The following is a 23,643-nucleotide window of genomic DNA, read 5'->3' as shown; positions in this document are numbered from 1 at the left end:
TCACCGAAAGAAAAATGTCGAAATTATATTCATATTAAGATAAGCAAGGCTTAGTTTAGATTTTTCAATAATAATTTTTACGAAATCGTCATTGATATTCGTTAATATTTTCCACTCGTTTTCTTTCCTCGAGTTTCACGAGCATACTTCCTTTTAATTCAAACGAAATAAAATCGATGTTCATTTCGAGATGCCTTTTAAAATTCGATCTTATCGACTACGATCAATTTTGCAGTTATTTTGAATTCGAAACGAATATTTCATACGCGCATCGTTCGTAAATGAACAAAACTAAATCTTCGTGCGGAATCGCTTGTGTCGAAAAAATTGTCTGTAATAACAGGCTTGAATAAAGTTATCGGGTGGAAGGCAATCATTATTGGTAATTTGAGGATGCAACTGTTCCTCACGTGTCTTCCATCATCGAAATTATCTTAGCAGCTATAACCTCCTTAACGTTCCCCAAATTTACCTTATAGCGTTACAAATTTTTCGTTTTGTTCAGTTGGATGCTGATGTTCTCTTAATCATCCTTATTATCGATTTTTTTAATTAATTGTGAAGCTGTCACCACAAACTATAGTGGTACTTCGCTATGAGAAATAATAGATTTTTAGATTTTTAATATAAATGTAGTTTGAAGAATTTATTGATTAGGTACATATGTATATTTATTTAGCAAAAAATATAGACATAGTTAAATAATTCAGATGAAGCCTTCGAAGTTTCATAAAAAATTCAATTAGCTCAGATTATATTCTCTAATGTAGATATGGAATTAATTCGTAGGAAATTTTAATTAGTCTTTGAATCATAGTAAAATACGTAATATGTTTTTTTTCATATAATAAAATATTTATGTATTTCAGTATGCTGTATATTTTCTTCCGCGAAGATAACAAATTTTTATCTAAAAACTGTATTATGCAATTATACTAGGGTTTGTTGGTTACCTGTGACCATTATCGTAAAAATCATACATCAATTAAGAAATATTCGTATGTTTTTTTAGTGGAAATATACACATTGTGTTGAAAATGAGATTAAGCATTGAGAAAAATTTAATTTTAAAATACTTTGTGGCAACAAAAATGTCCCAAATTAGCAATGGAAACTATGAATATATTAATTTTGAGTCACATATTAAACTTCGAATGGTACAACTAGAAATATTAGTAGTAGTGATAATAAATACTATCAAGCATTTCGTTGATCAACTTCGGTATTAATGAGCTTTCATTTATTTAAAGACTTCATAAATTTAATAGTAACGTACACATTATTTTTATCGCCACACTTGGTTGCTAATCGAGCTGTAATAATTGGGATAGGCAATACAAATTGCGAACCGTTGCATACAGTTTATTTATCATTATTGGACATACTGAATTGTAAATATCATAAATAATGTTCCTCGATGTAATAATTAGTTCTTTATTTAAATATCTTCATTAAGATAATTAGATTTACGTTGATTGGATGAGATTGTACGAAAGATAGGAAACCTTCGGCAGTGATTAAAAATGATATTCGTAATAATTAAATGGTTGTGAATAATATACACAGATGGTATTTTAGTTATTTTCCCTATTTTTTAGCAATGGACAGAATATCTATATTATTTCTATAATAATATATTGAAGACAATAAATAGAAGATATTAACAAATTATCAATATAACACGTAGTAACATAGACCAATAAGTAGCGTTTCAATAAGATCACAAGTTAAACAAATAGTCAATACAATTTCATAATCAAGGAAAATCTAAATCATTAAAAATATTTCAACAGCGTATAGTGGCAAGATAACATTATTTTTAATCTTCCACAAATAATATGGAAAAGCAAAGATCGTTAATTCACCAGTTTCATTCTAACTACGTTTACTTACTGCATTCTACATGCATTTACAAATAAATTTCGTTCGATAATTCATAAATAATCTAACGATACGAAATTGCTTTTCACAATACTCTTAAGGTATAAGATCGAGCAGAAGCCATTAATTTCCCCTCTAAAAATCCATTCGTCTTTTCAACATCTTCATATAATCATTCTTCCATCGATTATTTCGTGCTTAACATACGAAATTGAAAACAGCGTTTTCAATCTCTGAATTGGTTAGGTAACGTCGAAACGATTGATCCAATCATCGCGCGTGAAACGTGCCTCCTGAAATGTTAGAAAAATTGATTCACAGTTGATTGACAAGATAGCGGAGCCGACAGGAAGTTCAGGGATCGTTTCCCTTCTATTTAGCCGCGGGTAAGCGATTCGTAGCCGTCAAGAAGCGACTTACAGTTTAACGTGACGCTGCGCGAGACCGAGCGAAATGTCAGGCCGGGGAATTTGCATTTCCTAAATGCCACTGCGTGAAATCGGCCGGCTACGGTTCGCGGAATTCTTCAGTCGATCGAAAGTTGCCTTTTTCCCCCACTCTTTTCTTAATTTCCCTTTTAAATCGTATTAAAACGCGTTTTCGAACGAGCATAAAATTTAACATCACGATGACACGAGATCGTCATCGCTAAATGTTGGTATCGATGTTTTTACGAATATAATTAAAGAGATGTAATTTAGATAGAAAATTGTATTACTTACGTTAAATATTATAAAGAGTACAGGACTTTGGATAATCAATTTAAGATAAACTTTCATATCAACTATTAATCTTTCATATTTACAATTTTTTATAATTAAATAAGAAATTTCAATATATATAAAATACATATCTCTCTCATAAATAAGAACCAACTCTTTCTTCTACGATCTCCTCTACCATTAATTGAAATTTATACACTTCATCGATTATATATATATAATAGCCTGATGATCAATGATTATGAAATTCACTACTATCGTGCGTATTATTCTTATTGATGCGATACCCACTCAAATTTATGTCGCATAAGCTATAACTCATTGCTTATTGCCCAATTAATTGACACTGCCTCCATCGTTCTGTTATTTAATCAACTTCGCGTATGTTATTCCAGAAATAAGCAAACAAACGAGCGTCAGAACGTAATCAAACAGAGAATTCCATGCGGGTATCGCGACCTAAAATCGATTTGGTCAAGGGTTCGAATCGAATGCAACCAAGCTCCCCGCAGGCGGGTACTCTTTCATACTGTTCTGTTTCGCAGATAATGATAGTCATTAAGTATATGTGGTGCATTCATATTGTCTAATTTACGGCACCCACCTCAAGCCAGCCATTAGCGATTATTAATATAGAAATAATGTGACAGTTATTCGAAAGAAATCTCCTTTTAGAGTTACAAGAGCAAAAATAAGTATACACTCACGTGCTTTCTTATTGATTTTTATGCGTCCTCCTTGTAATTGTACTTCTTTGACACGAGAAAGTAACCATATGATGCAGAAATAATTGACGAATATTAGCAAATAATAATTTTGTCATAATCTTTGTAAATTGCATACAGGTTTATATCAAAGAAAAATAGCATTGTATTGTGTATAATAAATTTTTATTATATGATTAACTAACAACTGCAGCAGATTTTTACAGAAAAATATTCAGAATCCAAGGGCTTCGTTTAAAAAATGAAAGGATTAACAAAAATTCGTTCTAATAGACCGTTAAGATATTTAAAAAAAACATGATGTCTTTGAAGGCTTTTAACTTTCTTTGTATGCATTTTTAATGTCTTCGATGATAAATCGTAGTGATAAAGAATTTCGTGGTTCGTACTTGTTGATTATGTAATATTTGAATTTTGATACAATTTTTGCATAGAAAAATTATTTATCGAAAGATAAACCGAAAGCGATACAAAAGTAGGAAATACAGGATTAAACACAAGCTTTCGAAGATAAGGAAAAGGGATTATAAAGACTTAATACAAACGGTCTGATTGTATAATAAGCTTGCTCAGTTTTGTGGACATGTTAACTTCTGATAAAACCTGCATATCTATCGTTTCGTCAATTCGTAATGTGCTTTCTTGTTTTAACTACATGCCAGATAAGTACGTAGATTGCATCGTTAATTATACAGGTGTTGGAACGATAACAAGGTCAACAATCCTTTAAGACTGATACTCTGTTTGTGCATAACGAAACCGATTCGTAAAGCTAATTACAAGAAACGTTCGCTTGTAGATGCAAGTTAATTCAATAGAATAAAACACGATAAACCGTGAGAATAATTAAATTCGCAATTAACGTGTTTATTGTACATATTTAACCTTAGAACATAAAAAGTTTATCGTATTTCCTATCGTATGATGTATCATCTATTATCTTGTACAACTATGTTTCGATACTTTTATACTTCTTAAAAATATTATTTTCGTTCTTAAATTTCTTTTCGAAACATTCAGATAATATTTCACTATATTGCTTTGGAACGTTTCATCGTATCGTATCTTTTAAAGCATTCCAATGTTACCAGATCGAATGAACGAATTTTTTTTACGATAATGATAAATGTGTAAAATAATGTGGGTCACGTAATAATTTTCAATTGGATCGCCTTATTCTGTATAGTATTGCTTTTGCTACCTGCGGTTAAACACTGTTGTCATAAAACACAATTAAGCACTATTTCTACTATTAATCATTTTTTACTAATAATCTTTTTATAATGTTTCTAAGCATTAAATAACTATTTTCAATATTTACCGTTTAATCTTACTTCCGAAATTCAGGAAGCAAAATACGAGACAAAACTATTTGTAGCAAGACCTGATGAAATCAATGTTGCATCTTACGTATCTACATTTCATAAAAATAATATTATACACATCATTGTCGACTCATATATCAAAGAATATTAAAGTTTTCACAAAAACATTTAACTATCTTCTTAAAAGGAGAATAAAATAGTACTTAAGCAAGTAGTACTTAAAATAAATAAAAATCTGCGATACTTGCGACATACAAAACACATCAATCATATCCTAAATACCTGTCTCTAAGTACAGTATGAAAAGAGCATAACACGAATTACCAAATTCGTTAAACTCGCCAAAGAAAGAAGTCTTTTGCCAAAAGGCTCTAGCCTTGCCAAAGAATATTGGATTTTACTACTTACTGTAGATAAGTGTTTGTCCCACTATACGACCATTATACTGTCACTTGGACCACTAATAATTTTGGAAGGTGCATATGACCTTAAACTCGTAATAAAAAAAAAAGCAAAATTTAGACAGTGTTGCTAAAATAACCATCGAAGTTGAAGTAACATTAAAACCAAAGGAAAGAAAATAATTTATAAAAACGATAAAGCTGCGTGAAATAACATTATCGTAATATTTCAAAAAAGAATACAAAACAATATTTGCGATAACTGCAGAAGAACTTGCAAAAGCACTTTCATAAAAAAAATAATTTTAATTACTCTCTGCAGATTATCCTCAAAAATACTTAAATAATGACACATGATATTTTTACCACGTAATGTTTTTACCACATTATGTAGTTTTTAAGTCATTTAAACCAACAAACATAGTATGTATATAAAATAAACTTCTTTCCGCTTTAATCTTCCTTTTACCAAATATCCGACACTTGTAAAAATTAATTACGTACAGTTTCTTTTAATCCATTTTCTCAAAAGAAATGATTATATTTATTCAACAGTTAAGGAATCTTCCCAATCCTTTGTTATAACTTCATTTGTTACAGAAAGAGAAGAGAAAATAAGAATTAATAAACTGATAATATTTTGAATGATATAATTTCATCAAGATACATTATTCAATGTATCAAACTGGAGAAGTTTCCAGTATAATAAATATTGAAATTTGAATAAATACATTTAGATTTAAACTTTTTAAATAACGTAAAGGAAAAAATATATAATAATAATAATAAATAAAATTGAGTCAATGATATACAATAATACATTATTTCACGGCGGATAAATTATTAATTTTATAAATATGGAAACTTCAATAAATTTAAATTTAAATTTATTAAATATTATGATGCAGAGAAAGAAATATATATATACGCATAAACTTGAAGTTTTCCGCAAAAGCTGCATTCACAGCAAAATCTTCGAACAAACGAAAACTATAAACGATTTACTTTTACATGCTTTTGGTTAAAAACGTAAGGCGGTTCTTTCAAAGGTCAACGAATCTTGGCGACGTATAACAAGAGACGTGCATGGAAGCAAACATCTTCGTGTGTCGTGTACCTCCTGAAAGGAAATTCGCGAACGTGCATAAACGTGGATATTCAGTGGACATCGTACGGTCTTTTAACTCTCCCCTTAGATCGGCCACCCGAGAGTGGAGGATGGAAAGAAAAAAAAGGAAAAAGATGAACGATAATCCGAGCTCTCCTCGCAGGGAATATTAAGCGGGGGCAGTGAATGGAAATCGAGAACTTAGGCGAACGTCCATGTCCATAATGCTTTCTAAAACTGTTATTTATCGCATTTGCTACACACGCATCGGGGATTTCGTTAGGATTTATTGTACAATGTTCACCGTGGCTTCACTGGTCATCGACAAGGACGTGAATCGCGTGAAACACTGGCTGCAAGGGATTTTGTCAAACGAATTCCAAGAAACGTTGCAAATTTATCGTTAATCAATAATTTCGTACAAATACGTAAGAGTATCTTTGCGAAATTCTGTTTGACTTGCTTGACCCAACTTCAAAGGAAAATGACTATCTACTAATTTAACATTAATGCGATGAAATTTAGCACAATTTACAAACCATTAAACCTGTTGAAATTTCCAGTTTTCTTTCTTTTGTAATCGTGTAGGGGCTTTTTAAAAAAATGATAGTACCTTTAGTGACAATACAGCTACCAAATCAATCGATATGACTGGTATCGGACTTTTAATTTTCGAAATTTTTAAAAATATACGAATATCTTAGGAGACGTTTACATTTGCTGAGGCAGAAACATGAAATATTTAATTAATTATATAATTAACCCTATAAAAGAACATTTTCGTTACAAAAGGAATTACACAAAAATGCAGAGCAACAAACTGTCTAAACAGATTTATTATTATGTTATATACATTCATATAGTTATTTTACTAAATTTACAATCAATATATATTATACTTAATTTGCAATCTTTTACGAAAGGGGAATATGCATCTTATAAATTAAAGGACAAACTTGTGATTTTTTCTTTTCTAAGATAATAAGGTAAGGCGGAATAAATCTCCATCGAGATTTCATATGCTTAAGAAGAAAAAGAAATAAATTATGCAAGCTGCGCAATATTGCATAGTATTGCAATTTTGCTTATTTATTTTTAATGTGCTCTGAAATCCATGTGAAATTATGGATGTTCTTGTTTAAACGAACAAAATATCTATAGTGAATCTATTGCGACTGTAACAATCCGGCGTTGAGGTAAATTCGGTCGATTATCGCCTGGATTGAATATTTTCAGCGTCGCTATCGGGAAATAGCACTTATGCAACTGTGCATTCTTACTACATTCTGAATAACATTATTTACATGTTTCCGGGAACACCTGCCGGAGCTACTCGTTAGCTGTGATTTCATGATTCACCAATACTAATGTATCGAAGCTACAGGTTGTTACAAAAGTATCTTACAGCGATTCTTACGTAAACTTTTTAAAGCTACGAGTATATATTATTTGTATAGCTTTCGTTTTGAAGAACACCGAAAAATAATTCAAATATACACGTTTGTTTCAAGAAATGTAAAAAAAGTTTGCTTAAATATTTTAATAGTAGGGAACAAATTTATGAAAGTTTTATTACCATTAAAAATTTTACTCTAAGTTATACATTTTTGATTAAATTTCTTATAAGAGTAGCCATGTCCGAGAAACTATTAATTTGTAAATTTAGTAATATCGATTCACTGGAGATGTACATAATTGGCAATAGACGAGATAAGATTTCTAAGATTAGAAGTGTGATAATCAGCCAACTTGTTTCTAGTTATTTACTTCGATTAACATACTTGTGAACGAAGCCAATTAATTTTATGACTTTGACTATACTAACATAAAGGTGAAACGAAGTAAATTAATGATCTTTAAGATTTATTCGTTTATTTCAACTGTTATAAAATATACTTTAAGGGAATTGTAAGTGAGTAATATTAAAAATGGTACTAACCAAAAAAATTATCTCAACACAATTAGACTAAAGGCGATGATATTACATATTAGATCTCATTCGTATTACGTAATTGAACATTATATTCGGGACAGACAAATCTTATAATTAGGCGATTATGGAAATACTCCAGTGTATAACTGATTTTTATAGAAATGATTATTTCTTGAATAATGATAAAATCAGGACGTTAATCAATATCATTTGAAGGAACATCGCACTTGTATTTTTTCGTAATCATAATTTTATTTTGATTTTCAATGAAACATACGTCGTAATAACGATTACGTTACTTTTGATCGCGCGAATAATTTACGTAACATATACAGAAAAAGTTGATTTATTGCATATTTTTTACACAAATATCATCCAACTACCATCCCTAATTACATCACAATACTGTATTTTTTAATTAATCAATGAAATAATATCGTTACATGTATCTTTGGAAAATTGCAACGAAATACATACATACATATGTATTGCCTGATATTAATCAACTTCCTCGCATTAATTCAGTTTCAAGGATTATAAAACTGCCTTATTTCTACACAACCTTATTATCGGTATATTTTTAGACTACCAAATAATTGAATTCTGATACGGATCTTATTTGCGTTTTGTGAAGTAGTATGTTGATCTTGTCTTTTAACTCGTTTTAATACATTTTTATAGGATGTATAGAGGCCAGGATTAGAATACCTTTATTTTAATTAATTTATTATACATAACACCAAAAGAATGTGGTAAAAATGATATTTCCTTACTCATTCAATATTCATTTAAAACAAAAATAAATAAGTTTAAAAATCTATTTGATGTACGCATTTTTGCTAAAAGTTCAATCTATGTGAAAGAATCTATTTATTTTATTTACAATTCTCTATCAAAATTTGAATCTGTATAATGAATCTATTTAAAAATGTACTAATTTACAGTGTGAACTCTTTCTATATGTAAAAAAGTTGAACGTAACGGACAAAGAATTTCTTTCTTTTTTAGCAACTTTAAATTTCAAAATTAAATTTTATTACTTTGCTCCATAAATTATACATCATACTCTCTCGAAACGTAAATCCATCATAATTTCCACTTTGACGTATTATTAGTTAGAATCGAAATAATTTATAACTGGAGAGCATTAATATCCCTAATGCAATTCGCTTGCTCCATTTTACGAGTCTTGTAATATTAATTCGCCATAATTTGTTGCCTAACGTACGTAATCGTTGCAATAACCCTTAACTTGAGCTCTTCAGTCACTGGAACAAAATCCGATTCTCTTATTTTCCCTGTTATTCATTTCTCAATATGCCCAACTATCAATTTACATAATCCTCGATGCAAGCGTAAGTATCATTTAGAATCGGATTTAATCCTCTGTAATGTTATGTTATTTTGAATTTATACACTTATTTACCTGTGTTTCTTTAAACGTTATTCTATGTATTCATTGTTGTGCTGTAGTAATTTAACACTACATTATTGATGTATTGGCGATAAATCTATTCGTAACGATTACTGTTTCCCAACTTTCGTGATCAATAAGTAAGAATGCAGTAAAAAAAAGATTGCTTTCCTTTATGAAACATTCATAGCGTTGAAAGAGACGAGCTTAGTACCTGACACTGATCTCAATGTAATTAACTGTCAAAATGAACAATTTTTCAATTGACAGAATTTTTACAGGTTGAACACGTGTAGCTCTCGAATGAAGCATTTTCGGCCATAAATTTATGTAAATTCATCTCATTAAATTCACCTACTTCATCTCATTAATACGTAGTATAAGTTTGATTTCTATTTTTTCAGACACCCTGTATATTCATAAAACAAAAAAAAATGGATTTTATCTCGGTAGAAAGGGTAGAAAGGGTTAGTACTTTGCTGTAGACACGAAGTTAAGGAATTCGTATTTAAGTTCTTTGGATTTTCTTTGCCTCAAGGACATCGTCTTGTTCGCCTTCGACGAATGCGTCTCGCATATCTATCGACAATAATTCACGCTGGCTATTCTTACTATTTTATTAGGATTATGGCATTTTTCAATGGACCACCGTATGCCACCCATAGCTGTTCGTTTCTTGATTCGCTAAAGAAACCGGTTCGATTGAAATTCAACAATTCGTCGTCTCCATACGTCAAAGTCGTGAAGAAACATCTCGATTATGGCTGAATAACTTAATTTCAGATTTCTTGGCTAAGTGAATTCGATATTCGTAGTTAATACCACATTATAAATTGATTTGATTGAATTTTCCAGAAACAGAATTTCGATTTGTAGTCATATCTCATAGATGTGTTTTTAATTTGTCTGACATTTCCTCCGGTGCTTCTTGAATATTTCTGTCTCTAGAAAAATTAATGATATATCGAATAAGCAATCTAACTATCGCCGCTTGGAATAAGAAAAATAATTCTCTTTAATATTTTGCCTACATCCTACGTATACTTGCTTTTTGTATTTTCTGTTTTCTAAAGATTATCACACAACCTTTAATACAATTTTCTAATATATACTAAAGTAAAGCTTATCGTTTGTGATCTAATGCAAGAGCCACTTCGTCCAGTAGTTTTAAAATGTTTTACAATTTAAGGTTTAAAATCTTCCTGGGTTAAAGAATAAAGCTTCAAACATAGAATTAATAAGAACATTTATAATACGAAAATTCTAAATAAAAATATTCTTTACTTTTAAAAACTACCATTAGTGTATTACTAATATAAACACGTGCACTCATTATTAAATCATTATAGAAGTAATTTCATACGTATCAAAGATATGTAGAAGGAAACTAGTGTAATTAATTATTTGCTATAGAAAAATTTATCAATACGACATGAAGTGTCAACGTTATGTATCTAAATTGATATTAGTCAGCGAACATACGTCAAAGGAATGCCGGTGTATGCGATAATGCGCGTAAAATAATGTCTTCGAACTATTATCTGTCCAAACAAGATATCTAACATCTTCGATTCTATGTATTAATGACGCATTTGATGAGATAACAACGTGTTTTAAATGGCAATGATTAAAATGTACACGGTGAATATGATTGGCTTAAGTAGTTGCTTAAAAAAAAGGTTAAATTCGAAATATTATTGAGTTGCATGTATGGATATATCAAATTAATGATTCAAATTTTAAAAAAGAAGATCCACTATCAATAGACTAATCTTTTTATCATTTTTATCGCCATTGGTATTGTCACAATCTATGCCTGTTATTAATATTAATATTGTTTGATTTTTGGTTTGATTTGGAAAAGTTTGATATCCATGCAATACAAAAATTACCATGGATTTTTAATTATTAATATATATTTATGGAATATATGACATAATTTATGGAAAATTACCAGAACTTTATTTTATACTATAACAAGTTTTTCACTGTTCGATCATATTCCAATATTAATTTCTTTTCTATAAAAGATAATTGAACAACTGTCACAATTTTTAACACAATTCTTGAAACAAACTTCTTTCTCAAAAAATTGTAAAATTCCACCGACGATTTCAACAGATTAATTCATTATAATGATTCAATAAATTCACAGAATCTCACTGTAAGCAATCAATTAAAAAATACAAAATCATATAATATTATCTTATTTAAATGTATCGATGTATGCTGTCAAGAGTTAGACAATCTTTCAATTTAGTTTATTATTCCTGTGATTCTCTTTCATAATCGAATGTTTTAAGCTTAAAGGTATAAGTGTCCGAAGCGACTCGTTTGAGAAAATTACATATAGTTTAATTTGATTCGTATGATATTCTCTAGCTTGTGAATGGAGGTAAGCGTAACATCGAGTAAAAGTATACATTATAATGCGAATGCTCAGTTTTAAAGCAATGCACGTCTTTATAAAGTATAATTCCATTTATCATGGTGTTGATAAAGGAACTGGCATACTTTTATTCAAAGGTGTAACATTATACCTTCTAGAAATTTCTTTCCTCGCATGTTAAAAATTGCTAAAACAGGTTGCGATTATAGACCGGTTTCAGAAATTGAGGACGTCTGGATTTAAGAAACCATTCCAAAATTTCTGACGCCTCTGTCTACATTCTTAATTTTTTGAGAATTTCTGAGTGAAATATTCGAACGGAAACATGTTCCAAATGTTATGAAGTAACATAATAATTATAATATATAATATATAAGTAACATAATAATAATTGTAACAACAAATCTGCAATTTCTACAAATTAATTCTTTAAAAAATGTTACAAGCTTGCAAAAATTTATGAAAGAAATTTCGTTTAAATAGAAAAACTTAAATAGAAACTTCTATCAAGTTCGACGAAAAATTGTTATGGCTTTTTTAAAACAACAAATTTATGTATATGATAAATGTATCGTTTTAGCTTCCTATAACGAAAATACTTCTGTTTCATAACGTTATAGAGGATTAAGTATAATAAAATGTATTACATTTAACAATCTTTTTCTAACATGTATTCAAATCTTATACACGTATCGTTACTTTACAATTCAACCTTCTTGTTTGTAAGGTACAACTAATTAAATAATTTTTTTTTACTTCATTATAATTTTGTAAAAAAATCTTTCATGAAAAAGATGATAATCTGTGAATGAAATACAGTGAATGGAGTGAAACTTCCCACATTAAATTAGCAAATTTAAAACAAACGTATACGTCAGTGAACGTCATAGTTAACATTTTCGATATCACCTGTACGATACAACAGACACTTATAATACAATTTATCATAAATAAATAAAATAAATAACAACTAAAATAAACGAAAAATCCGCTTATACATTGTATTTGTAGTACAACAACCATAAGTAAAATGTACTGTTACGAAACAGAAGTTTTTCTAAAAAGGAGACAAATTTTATGCAAAACCTAACACGATCTTCGATTCAAAAACTCGAAACGCTCCCTAAAATTTGAAACATTTACCAAGGAAATTCCTCGTCAAACGCTCAAGCTCCAATCTCCAAAATTCCAAACTTTATTGCATTCCTAGATCCAAAACTACTGGCAAAATCACATTCTCTCAGAGTTTCTCTAAAAATGTCATCAAGTCTTGCGAGATTCGCAACACTTTGCAAAATTTCGTGTACCAATAAAAGTCAACCATCTCTTCCGATCGAAGAAATGATCAAATAGAGGTGGATAAAAAATGGAAGAGCATCTGTTCTGAAATCACGAACGGGGAGATGGAGCGACGGTCGTTTGGCGCGAGGATCGTCCAACAGGTGTCTTCGTGTAAAAGCACTTTCGATCTTAACAGTTACCTCTCTCTCCTCTAGAAGCCGGTCGTACCACTTCTCCGTGGCTTGTTCCTCTCCCACGGCCAGCCACGATGTCAGAGACCTTTGCCCCAATTCACTTTTCTCTTTCTCCGCCGCGAAGGTTAGCCTCGAATCGCCTTATCGGTTTCATTTCCCCGCTTCGTCGTCCCACACCTTTCGCTCTCCTTCCTTTTTCCTCCCTCTCGAACTGCTCGCGATTCGCTCGACGATTACTCGCCTCGTTTCCCAAGATTCGATCACTGTTACCTCGCGCTTTAACGTCAACCGTATCGATCACTGTTTATAGAGACCTCCTGTTGCTTTTAATCCTTCCGATTTATCGATTTGCTTCGATTTATGCTCGCGACACGATCGTTCCTTTCTCTTTCTGCTCTTCTGTTTTTAAAATGAGAGTAAACGCTCGGTTTTGAGCATGGCTGCTCTACGACGTTCTCCACGCGCGTTTGACGCGCCCGTTCGCGATTCTGACTCTTTGGTCAACCGATTCACGCGACACGCGCGGATTACGCGCGAAACTTGCTTCCAGATCGTGTTATCCATGATCTATGCTTGCTCATAGTAGATGGAAATCAGTCAAAGCTTACGATCTTCGATGATCGTAAGAATTAATATTTAGACGAGACACACTGCCGGAGGATAATAGCTGATATTTAACACAAGAACTACCACACCAGTCAAATCGACCGGTTTTACAATTTTATTTTAAAATTCCTAATTCATGTTATATTTTTTCCCCACAATGATGTAATGACTTTCGCAACAATAACTAAAAGAATAATATAATGAATTTTATTTTGCTTTTTATATATTCAAACAGAAAATAATTTTGTATCAAGGCTACTTAAAATGACTGGTATTTGCCAAAGTATAAAAGGGTACTGCATTCTGTTTATCGAACTCCAATTAACCAGTCTGCGCGTTTTGTACAATTCTCCACGCGTTTTTTAAATTTTTACCGCGTTTATCAAGAAAATTCCGGATCGATCGCTAGATCGCTAGATGCTAACACTAGAAATACCACACCAGTCGAAATGACTGGTTCTACAATTTTATAAATGTGTCAATCCTCGTTTAGGGATGATGGATTTCCCAGATGGATTAATAATACCAAAAATGTATTACATAACATGGAATTCCTTCTGTAAGAAAGTAATAACTCAATAAATGTAAAAATGTTCTATTATTGCGTATTTTTTAAAGACCAGTCATTTTCACTGGTTTTGGTAAAAATAGCTTCGTGTTAACTAGCGGAAGTTCTAGTGTTAATGCAAATTGCATTCTTTTCACCGCTTTTATTTTCTAAGTATTTTCTTACAATTCTGTTATTTCATTCGTCTCATACGTGTCTTATGATATGAAGTACTAAATAGGATAAAATTTGTTAGAATTTTTCAGTACACGTAGGTGTTGCAATATCCGTGATCGACAATGTATTTATAGTTCTCTGAATTTCGATCGCGTTTTTAATAGTATTTCGCGCATTGTTCCCATGTTTCGTAAACATTCCAGCTCGTTTTTCAGGGCAGATCTGACGTTTCACGCGTTAGCAGAAGTTTCAGTTGAAAAGCTTCGGGCTTGCCCTGAAAAGGTGAACCGAAATGTTCATGAAACTTTGGCACAAAGCGCAGCGTATTATTCAAAACATAATTTACAGTAAACCCTGTGAACCACAAATATACCGGTATAATAAACACCGTGAACATATTTCAAGAGAGGAAGCTCGTTATCTAACCAAAATACAAGTGTTATTAAAATAACTGATCACAGATTTTCCTAAAAAGGAGTAAGTAAAAACAGTAGAATAACAATATTTTTATATGAAACCTCTTTTTTTTTTGAGTAAATTGATTCTGCGAAGATACGTAGATTACTATATAATTTCAAACATTCTAGGTGATTTACAACAGTAAATTCTTTTATTAATTTATAATTTTTTCAATTCTTCTGTATAATGGATTTTCTATCCAGTCGTTCTCTGTATCTGACGATTAGACTGCTCGTGTTTATGAAATGTCATAATTTGTTGAAGTTTTGCGAATAAATTTTCATACATCTATGAATGCAATTAAGGAAGTGGAACCTAAGCAAAGATTTGTTTCGACTATTAAATATTGTAACAAATACTCTAATCTGAATATTCCATACGTATATTTTTACATATTATGCAATGCAAAAACGTTCATAATCAACTGATGATAGTATGTATGTGAAGCTTTTATTCACATATGTACCCCAAAAATCGAATTCATTGACCTTTCACGAAACTTATCAAGGAACAAACCGTTCCAAGGGCAATCGTCTCTCGAGAGATTCTCAGAATGAGCGACTTCCAGAGGCAGAAGGAGGAAGTACTTATTTGGCTGGAGCACGGCCACGTAAAGGCACGTGATAAATTTTCCCTCGTTAATACCTGGACGTCATTGGATCGGCCGAGGTTGCAGGAAAGAAAGATTTTGCCCGGAAAAGGTGAACTCGCCGGGAAAATGGAAAGTCGGAAAGTACGGTCGCCTCGGCCTGCCTGTCATTCCTAGGTTTCATAGACGGTCGCGGCCAACCGAGAAGAAGAGGCCAGCAACCACGATACCCAACGAAGATCATTACCTGCTGATTGCCTCGCTACTTTCCATTTAATCGCCCGAAACCATACACGTGCATCGATCCACACGCGCCTGTTCGTGGCTACATGCTCGATCACGTATTTGACTCGTCTATACGCGCGTCCCGTAATTTATCGCGCGCAACTTACTTCAGAAATCCGCCTGGACGTGGTCTTCGATAGGGAATAATCGATGCACGTTGTTTTTGAAATCATCGGTGAGAACGATTATTCCTGCTGCTATTCATTGTATTTCCATTATATTTTCAGGTCATTTCACGAGTAATATCGTTTCGTGTGAAAAGTACAAGATGATAAAATAAATAAAAAAAAAAAAAAGGAGTGGAAAATATAGAAATAAAATCTCTTTCTAATTAAACTGAAACTTAAATATTTTAGAAGTTAAAATATGGGAAAGGAAATTTTTGAAAATTGCAGGATTAAACTAATATAAATTGAAAGCTAAGAACAAACACGGTTTTCTTATCGCCTTTCAGGCAAATAAATCTACAAACGAGTGTTCCAGAAACACGACGCGAGTATAAATGCACACGTAACAATGTATGTATATCAACAAACAAAATATCATTTTCCTTTCGTAACGCGTAAAAGGAGCAGGAGATAACGGCAGACAGGTGCTCGTGCACGTATAAATTCACGTGCACTTCACGTCGCATAGTGTGCACTGCACGCGTGTACAAGGTGATATACACGGAGAAAGGTACTTACGCGGAACGTCATCGTTAATTCTGTTGAATGACAACGTGATACCCGCAGATAATCCTCTTATCGTTTGCCTAAATCGTGTGTACAGAGTAGAGTAACCGACAGAGAAGATATACCGATCACAAGCTTCATTTTACGTGGTCATCGCGTTTAATGGACCGATACGAGGTTTACACTTGAAAAAGTCATGCGAATAAAATGGACTCGAGGAATCAATTTCTTTTTTCTTCGCGGAAGTCTTCGCGAAAGTGTGCATATATTTTACTTTCGTTCAGATTAAGATTTTGAACGTTGGAATGCTTTTAAGCGTTTTGTACCAGTAACTTATTTCATCCTGTAATTGAAGAATTTTTATCTCCGAGAATCGCCGATGTATCGTAAATATAATCATTGCTCTGCTTTGAAATTTCTCTTTATTCAACTTTCGATGAGTTATTGGCGATTTAATTGAATATAATAATAGATATTGCAGATGGGATTTTCATGATGGAAAAGTTCTGTCAATACAGCTTGTTAGTATTATAGAAGCGAATAAAAAGTCTTTTGAACGTATTGAAGTATATTTTTATAGAATGTTCGTTTGATGGGTACTTGTTGTCAGTTCACTCGCTTAATATCATAAACTCGTAGTTATTTATAAGCCTTTTCTGCTCTTCGGTTTGAATGTCCATTTAAATGTAGTATTCCATGAAAGAATAGTAATTCTTCTATAGTAGAATTATTATATTAAGTACTATACAGGATATCATGCTATCGATGATTTACTTTACTTCTATCTAACTAACCGAAGACTAAATTCACTCGACAAATTTTCAAATTCGATTTTATCGGGAACGAAGCGTCATATAAAAAAATTTTCTTCTACGCGTCCTTCTTATTTTTTAACAAGGAATCGCTTTATGACTGCTCATACGTGTTATTCGAACGCATTACGCATATTTTCAGATTTATTTCAATCCTTATCGAGACAATCATATTAGTAGTCGAGTCTCGCAACAGTGTCGATGAAATTTCAGAACGTTTCGTGTAACGTACGTAATAAAACATATCTACGAGTGTACAAATACTTTCCTAAGCCTGTATAACATATCTACGAATGTACAAATACTTTCCTAAGCCTGTATACATATATGCACACATACTTTTCTCACATTTCTTCGAATCGAACGCAAGTCACTCTCATTAACCGCATCATTGAATTGCGAAAATTTTCATTCGTCTCAATTTTCCCAGAAAACTGAACCTCTCTCGGAAATCACATTCAAAGAATTCATAGTAATAACTCGTTATATCCACTGGCTCGATCACATCGATTGTCATTTCACTGGTTGTAACGCTCGGTAATTACACTGTCAGCGTGCATACGAAATTGAGTTCGCGTTCCCTCGCGGGGAGCTTTCATTATCGGTCCAGTCCGGCTTTCCTTGATCGAATTACGCAAACGAGAGCCCGAGCACACGGTTCGAAAGCGGCCTGAAACTCTTGAACCACCACGATTTTCGTCGATCCTCCACGCTTGACAGCGAGTAGACACATTAACGATCCTGTCGGATGGATATCAAGCTCCGTTGACGGCGGACAACATCGTAAAAGATTGTCAGATTATAGACCGAAGAATCGGCTTCTCTTTCTTCTTTAATCTCTCTTTAATTACGCATTCTATGCATTTATTATTTTGTAAGAATTAACATGTTTATTCTTTTTATAAGAATTATGAAATAATAAATGCGTAGTAATTTTTACAAGAAGTGTCGCCGTGATGATTAAACTGCGTACATGTGCGTAATATACAAAAATATGTAAAATATCCAAAGTGAAGTAATTTTTGTGATTATTAATGGTTAAAACAAATATATATTTAAATTTTATTTCTTTAGTTCTGTTTACGAAAATATAAATTTTCATAAAAATCCGCTGTCCAATGATGTTGACTGTTTGATAATTATTGTAATAATTGAGGGATGTAGGGTGAAAAGTGGTACAAGTGAGAAAATTTTTAGTTTAAGGAACTGTACGTGAATTTAACGGCAACAGAGAAATCTCCATTATTCAAACATTGACATATTTACTACGACCATTATTGCACTTCAAATGTTTATACAAATTCATGTTTTCAGAGATACAGATACTTATCATAAATGTGTAAATATCTGCAGTAAATTGTACGTATTACTGTACAATTTACAAAGATTTGGAAATTTGTAAGAAAATACTCCAAATATAAATATGGAATGTTATCCATTGATTTCTCTATTTATCTCGTTTTCGGGGGAAGATTCAACTGTACTATTCTTTCATTGAATATCTGAATTAATACTGTATAGTAAACGATAGAAGACTTTCAGTAAAAATATTGCATGTAAAGTTGTTTACAAATATTTGATTTTATATGTGAAGCTTTTAAACACAAGATTTTCAATATTGGAATTTAATATTTGAAGCTTTCTAGAAAGTTTAAATTTCATATTTTCACTAAAAGGTACGAAGACAACCCTTTCACATAGTTAAATTTTTCGTTAGAAAAATCTCTATTGAGACCAGAATTTGTTAAACAAACTTTATTGTTCCCTGGAGGTCTGGTAATAAGAAATAGAAAGAAAATAAGAGATCATAATCGAATGAATTTTACTTTCATCACATTCTAATTTATCATTATTTATTTTCTCATAAAATTAATATAAGAAATAATAATTATTATATATGTACGATGAATATAATTGTGATTTATTTTATCACAGCATTAGGCGAATTTGCCGATCGTAGTTGTAATCTCTACAATGTTCATCTTAACTCTTATCTAACTTAACTGCCTTTCATTCGCGACGATTATGATACGTACGCATGTATACCTTAAACGTCTTTCTAACGTGTCATGTTATCGAGACAGTCCAGAACAGGTCGGAGACGAGTCAAATTTTATCTTTCCTCTGTTCGTCGTAGCATGTTACGTCGAGATTTACATAATCGATCGGACAATGGCATCCTGGTTTCACCTTGAGATACGAGAAGCTGAGGGATGATATGAAGGAAAAAGGAAGAGTAGATGGATAGAATATTCATGGTTGTTGAGTGTTATGTCTAAAAGAGTATTGGCGAGAAGAACAGAAAGCGTATTCATTAATTGAAATTATTTTAGTATCGTGTTCCTTTTCTCAAAGTCTGTTATGTTGCAAATTAGCTTGATTTGTAATCCATAACTTCGATGTAAATGCCACTGTTTCACTTCATCGTTATCTTCTTTTATCAGTTAGACTCGTTGGTGGTAGACTTAGTTTCATTAGTTCGAGTACTTATTATAGTAATCAAATATCAAAGTCTATCGTTTATACCTTAAATTGCCTGTAAGTATTATTAATTTTCAATAATTCGGATTGCTTATGTGACGTAAGAATCAATGAATCCAGAAATTAATTAAATGAACTTACGTAGTTTGAAAATTAATGCCTATGTATGTTTAAAAAATTGTAATATTTCATTTGTAATTTAACATTTGAAGCGTTTAAATTTAAAGCTTTAGAAATTTTATCTTTTGAGGACCTGTTTCACTTAGATGATATATTATATATAGCAAAATTTGTACTATTATAACCAATAACTAATTATTTATGAATTAATAACAATTTGATAAATTTTTCAAAATTTGAAGCCATTGAACTTCGAACTTCTTTTTACATTGACAAATCTATTCTATAAACAAATGTGTAACGTCACAACGTGTCTATACATACATCACTTAGGTTCTCTTCACAATTAAATGTTACATATATAAATTAATTAATTTCTGAATTCATTTTATCCTGAACTACGATTTAACTAACAAATTTCTACATAGGAAACATTTTGTGCACATAATACGCACAAGCATAGTATACGCGTAGCTTTATTTTACTAACCAAAATTTACGCTTGAAAATGAAAGGGGAAGAAAAAGAAGGAACGACTTGACAAGCTAATATAACTATCTTATGCATACCTCTAATTTTCTACTCGAGATATTATAAGACACTTAAATGTCTCGTATGATGAAAATTGCAACGATTTAATTTCCGCTGCGATTAATTATCGCAACACCTTAACGAATTTAATCTTACATTGCTCCGTTAATTACAGGATAATATATGCATTGCATGACAACTGAAATATGTTGCCACTGCAACATGTTCCTTTGCAATCATAACACTCATTACTCCAACTTATTTGCATATTATATGCCAAAAATTATTCAAGTATTAAAGTGGACGATAGGTGTCGGAAACAAATTTGATCGGCAATATCATTTTTCACCGTGTCGAGGAAACAACTTTTCTCGTGCAGCTGAAAATTGTTGCAAGCCATGAAAGTCGAACACGAACCAATGATTTTGACATTAGAAAATATCAGCAGTTACATATCGCATTATCATAATGGGATAATTTGCATTTATTTTAGTTGAAGATTCTAATTTTTTTTAATAGTAACTTTAATTTAAAAATAGTAATTATTATGAGTTGTTCAGGACAATTCCATCTTCGTGTATAACGCGGAAATTAAATATAAATAAACTGAAACAAAAAGCAGGTATAAATTGAAAAGCAAATATTGAATGTTGGCAATAATAGAGATAAGTTTTGGTAGATGCGTATATTTACAAAACATGAATAAATGGCGAGTATTTAAAGAAGAAAAAGTATCAATGGTATAATACATATATATTACATTCAATTTTTTCAACAATTTATATTTCGCTGCAGAATACAAACGAGATTTTTGTATAAGCAGAATCTGGTGCAAAAATGAATCAAAAGTGGGCTGAATATTTGTTTTCTCTTGAACTTTTTATATAATCTCTTTCACGCACCAGACCCAATTTGTAATGGCAACGTAACGATATGGAGTAATTAAAAGCTTGACATTTTGCAATTACTTTTTACGTAATCGCGAATCAAGAATGACATTAATGAAATTAAATTAGAGTTTCAATCTTGATTCTCGTTTATGTTTGCAAAATTTTTTATTAATTCGTTATATACGTAATATAATTTGAACGACAATGTGCAGTATAATTTATGTAATAACTGGAATAAATTAATTTTCTCTTTCGTCCTTCAAAGCAAAATAAAATTGCACAATTAACTCATTAAAGTGATCAGATTATGCATCTAGATAGAAATACTAAATTGAATAGAAAGTTTTTCTATAGGATGCCATAATTGCAAGTTTATTTTTAATTAACCAAAAAGGAAGTCTTTAAGAGGAAATGTTTGCATATTTTATGGTATCAGAAAAAGAAGAAATTAAACTGCCAAATTATGGGAATTCCTTTCTTTATGTTCTTTATGTTTCTTTCTGTATGTTTATCTAATTTAGTAACACCCGATTATAATCTATTTACATCATCGTAAGAATCATCCGTATAAAAAAATTCAAGATTTACGATGAAATGAACAATTGGTGAAAATTGTTCCGCATTGAAGTAACAACATTTTTATGAAAAAGAAATTGAGGAGCCTGTAAAACGTTGGAAGATTGTATTACAATAGAAACTAAAGAAGACTGAATTACTGGTTATAATATTACGTTCATTCTTCAAATACAAAACAGCCATATCAAATATCATAAAGACACGAAAATATTTCATTCAACCAAATAATTTCTCGTTTTGTAACAATCAAACGCGTCGGTTCCAAGATTGAAAGCGTTAAATCGCGTTGACTTATTCAAATGGATATCATGAACTATTCTCGAGATAGTTTCCGTTGAATTTACGTTTATTGGAAATTTAATATCCGGATAATGACTTCGTATACAATGACAAATAGCCCCATTAATTTTTTGTTTCTTTTTTTCCATATTTATTCCTCGTCTCCTGCCTTGTAACGAACAAGAACAAATTGCACATGTTTAACACGCAGATCGCGAACATCAACGAGATTACCTAATACAATTAAATTTACATACGAACCCTCTTTAGTCTCCATGTCTTGGAACTTGTTTCAAGCTGGCATAATTTTCAACGGAGAGATTTCAATCTACCGTCATAACAGTGACGAATATTACGTGACACTTAAAACGTATGTTCTCGCCACAAGTCATTAAACTGTTAAGGCAGTATGTTACGAGTACATTTATCAACATGAATTTTTGGTTTATAGGCACGTTATGGAGAAAGTGTATTGATTGATCGAGTTAGTTGTACTTAATTATTAGTTTATATCGTTATGGCGTCAACAGTGAATATAAAGTTATAAATATATTACATGTTATATGAAACAGTGTAGAATTTAATCACCATTCATACGGTATTAGGCTATCGTGATTGTATTAACAAAATTTGAAACTTTCAAAATATACATATAAGGTACGAGATATTTACTGCAAAAATACTTGATAATAAAAATATTTAAATAGTCGATTATCCTAAAAAAGCTCAATTTTTGGTAGGACTATTTTTAACGTTTGTTATATGTCTAAGACAACTATTCATACTATGTATTAATCTTTTTATCAACTACAGTCGAGGACAAGGATAAGTGTACAGGTAACAGAAGTTGGTATCAATAAAGTTTAATCTGATACTAAAGTTTTTAACTAGTACACAGTGTTAGTACATAGATTGTTTATTAAACAATTGAAATTGACATTTACATTTTTGTGTAAATAAATCGCATTTAACGAAATTTCGTTCATACCTATTTTCACTATTTTATTTTTTAGTAAATGTTTGCATAAAAAATGCAGTAAATATCTCGTTAAGCTAAAAATCCATACAATCTTCCTCCCACACGACGCGATGGTAAGATATCCAAAAACGAAAAGAAGGATTAATTTCATATCGTATCATATCAGATTCGATCGCGTCGAAAAGAAGAAACCTTGTCAATTTTCTTCCCATGCTTTCGCAGCTCATCATCATCATTCGCACAGCAGAAATGCGTCTGCATGCTTC

The 23,643-nt window shown here is 31.3% G+C and overlaps 2 protein-coding genes across 3 annotated transcripts in view; one reads left to right on the top strand and one right to left on the bottom strand.

Moving 5' to 3' along the window:
* The window catches only part of LOC117235010, a 281,666-nt gene that overhangs the window by 189,855 nt on the left and 68,168 nt on the right, over nt 1-23,643 (top strand). The gene's annotated exons all lie outside the window — the stretch shown is intronic.
* The window catches only part of LOC117235009 (class A basic helix-loop-helix protein 15-like), a 288,550-nt gene that overhangs the window by 243,293 nt on the left and 21,614 nt on the right, over nt 1-23,643 (bottom strand). The window contains exon 1 of one of the 2 annotated variants that reach the window (XM_033496628.1): nt 13,380-13,851. The exons of the other annotated variant lie outside the window; for it this stretch is intronic. The gene's annotated coding sequence lies outside the window, so the exon portion shown is untranslated. Of the gene's footprint in view, nt 1-13,379; nt 13,852-23,643 lie in introns of those variants that run through there. 2 annotated transcript variants of the gene reach the window in all.

The sequence above is a fragment of the Bombus vosnesenskii genome, unplaced genomic scaffold (assembly GCF_011952255.1).
Source record: "Bombus vosnesenskii isolate JDL3184/JDL3185 unplaced genomic scaffold, Bvos_JDL3184-5_v1.1 scf7180000013314, whole genome shotgun sequence".
Classification (NCBI taxonomy): domain Eukaryota; kingdom Metazoa; phylum Arthropoda; class Insecta; order Hymenoptera; family Apidae; genus Bombus; species Bombus vosnesenskii.
Note: the sequence above shows the minus strand (reverse complement) of the source record. Positions and strands in the feature narration are given on the sequence as shown.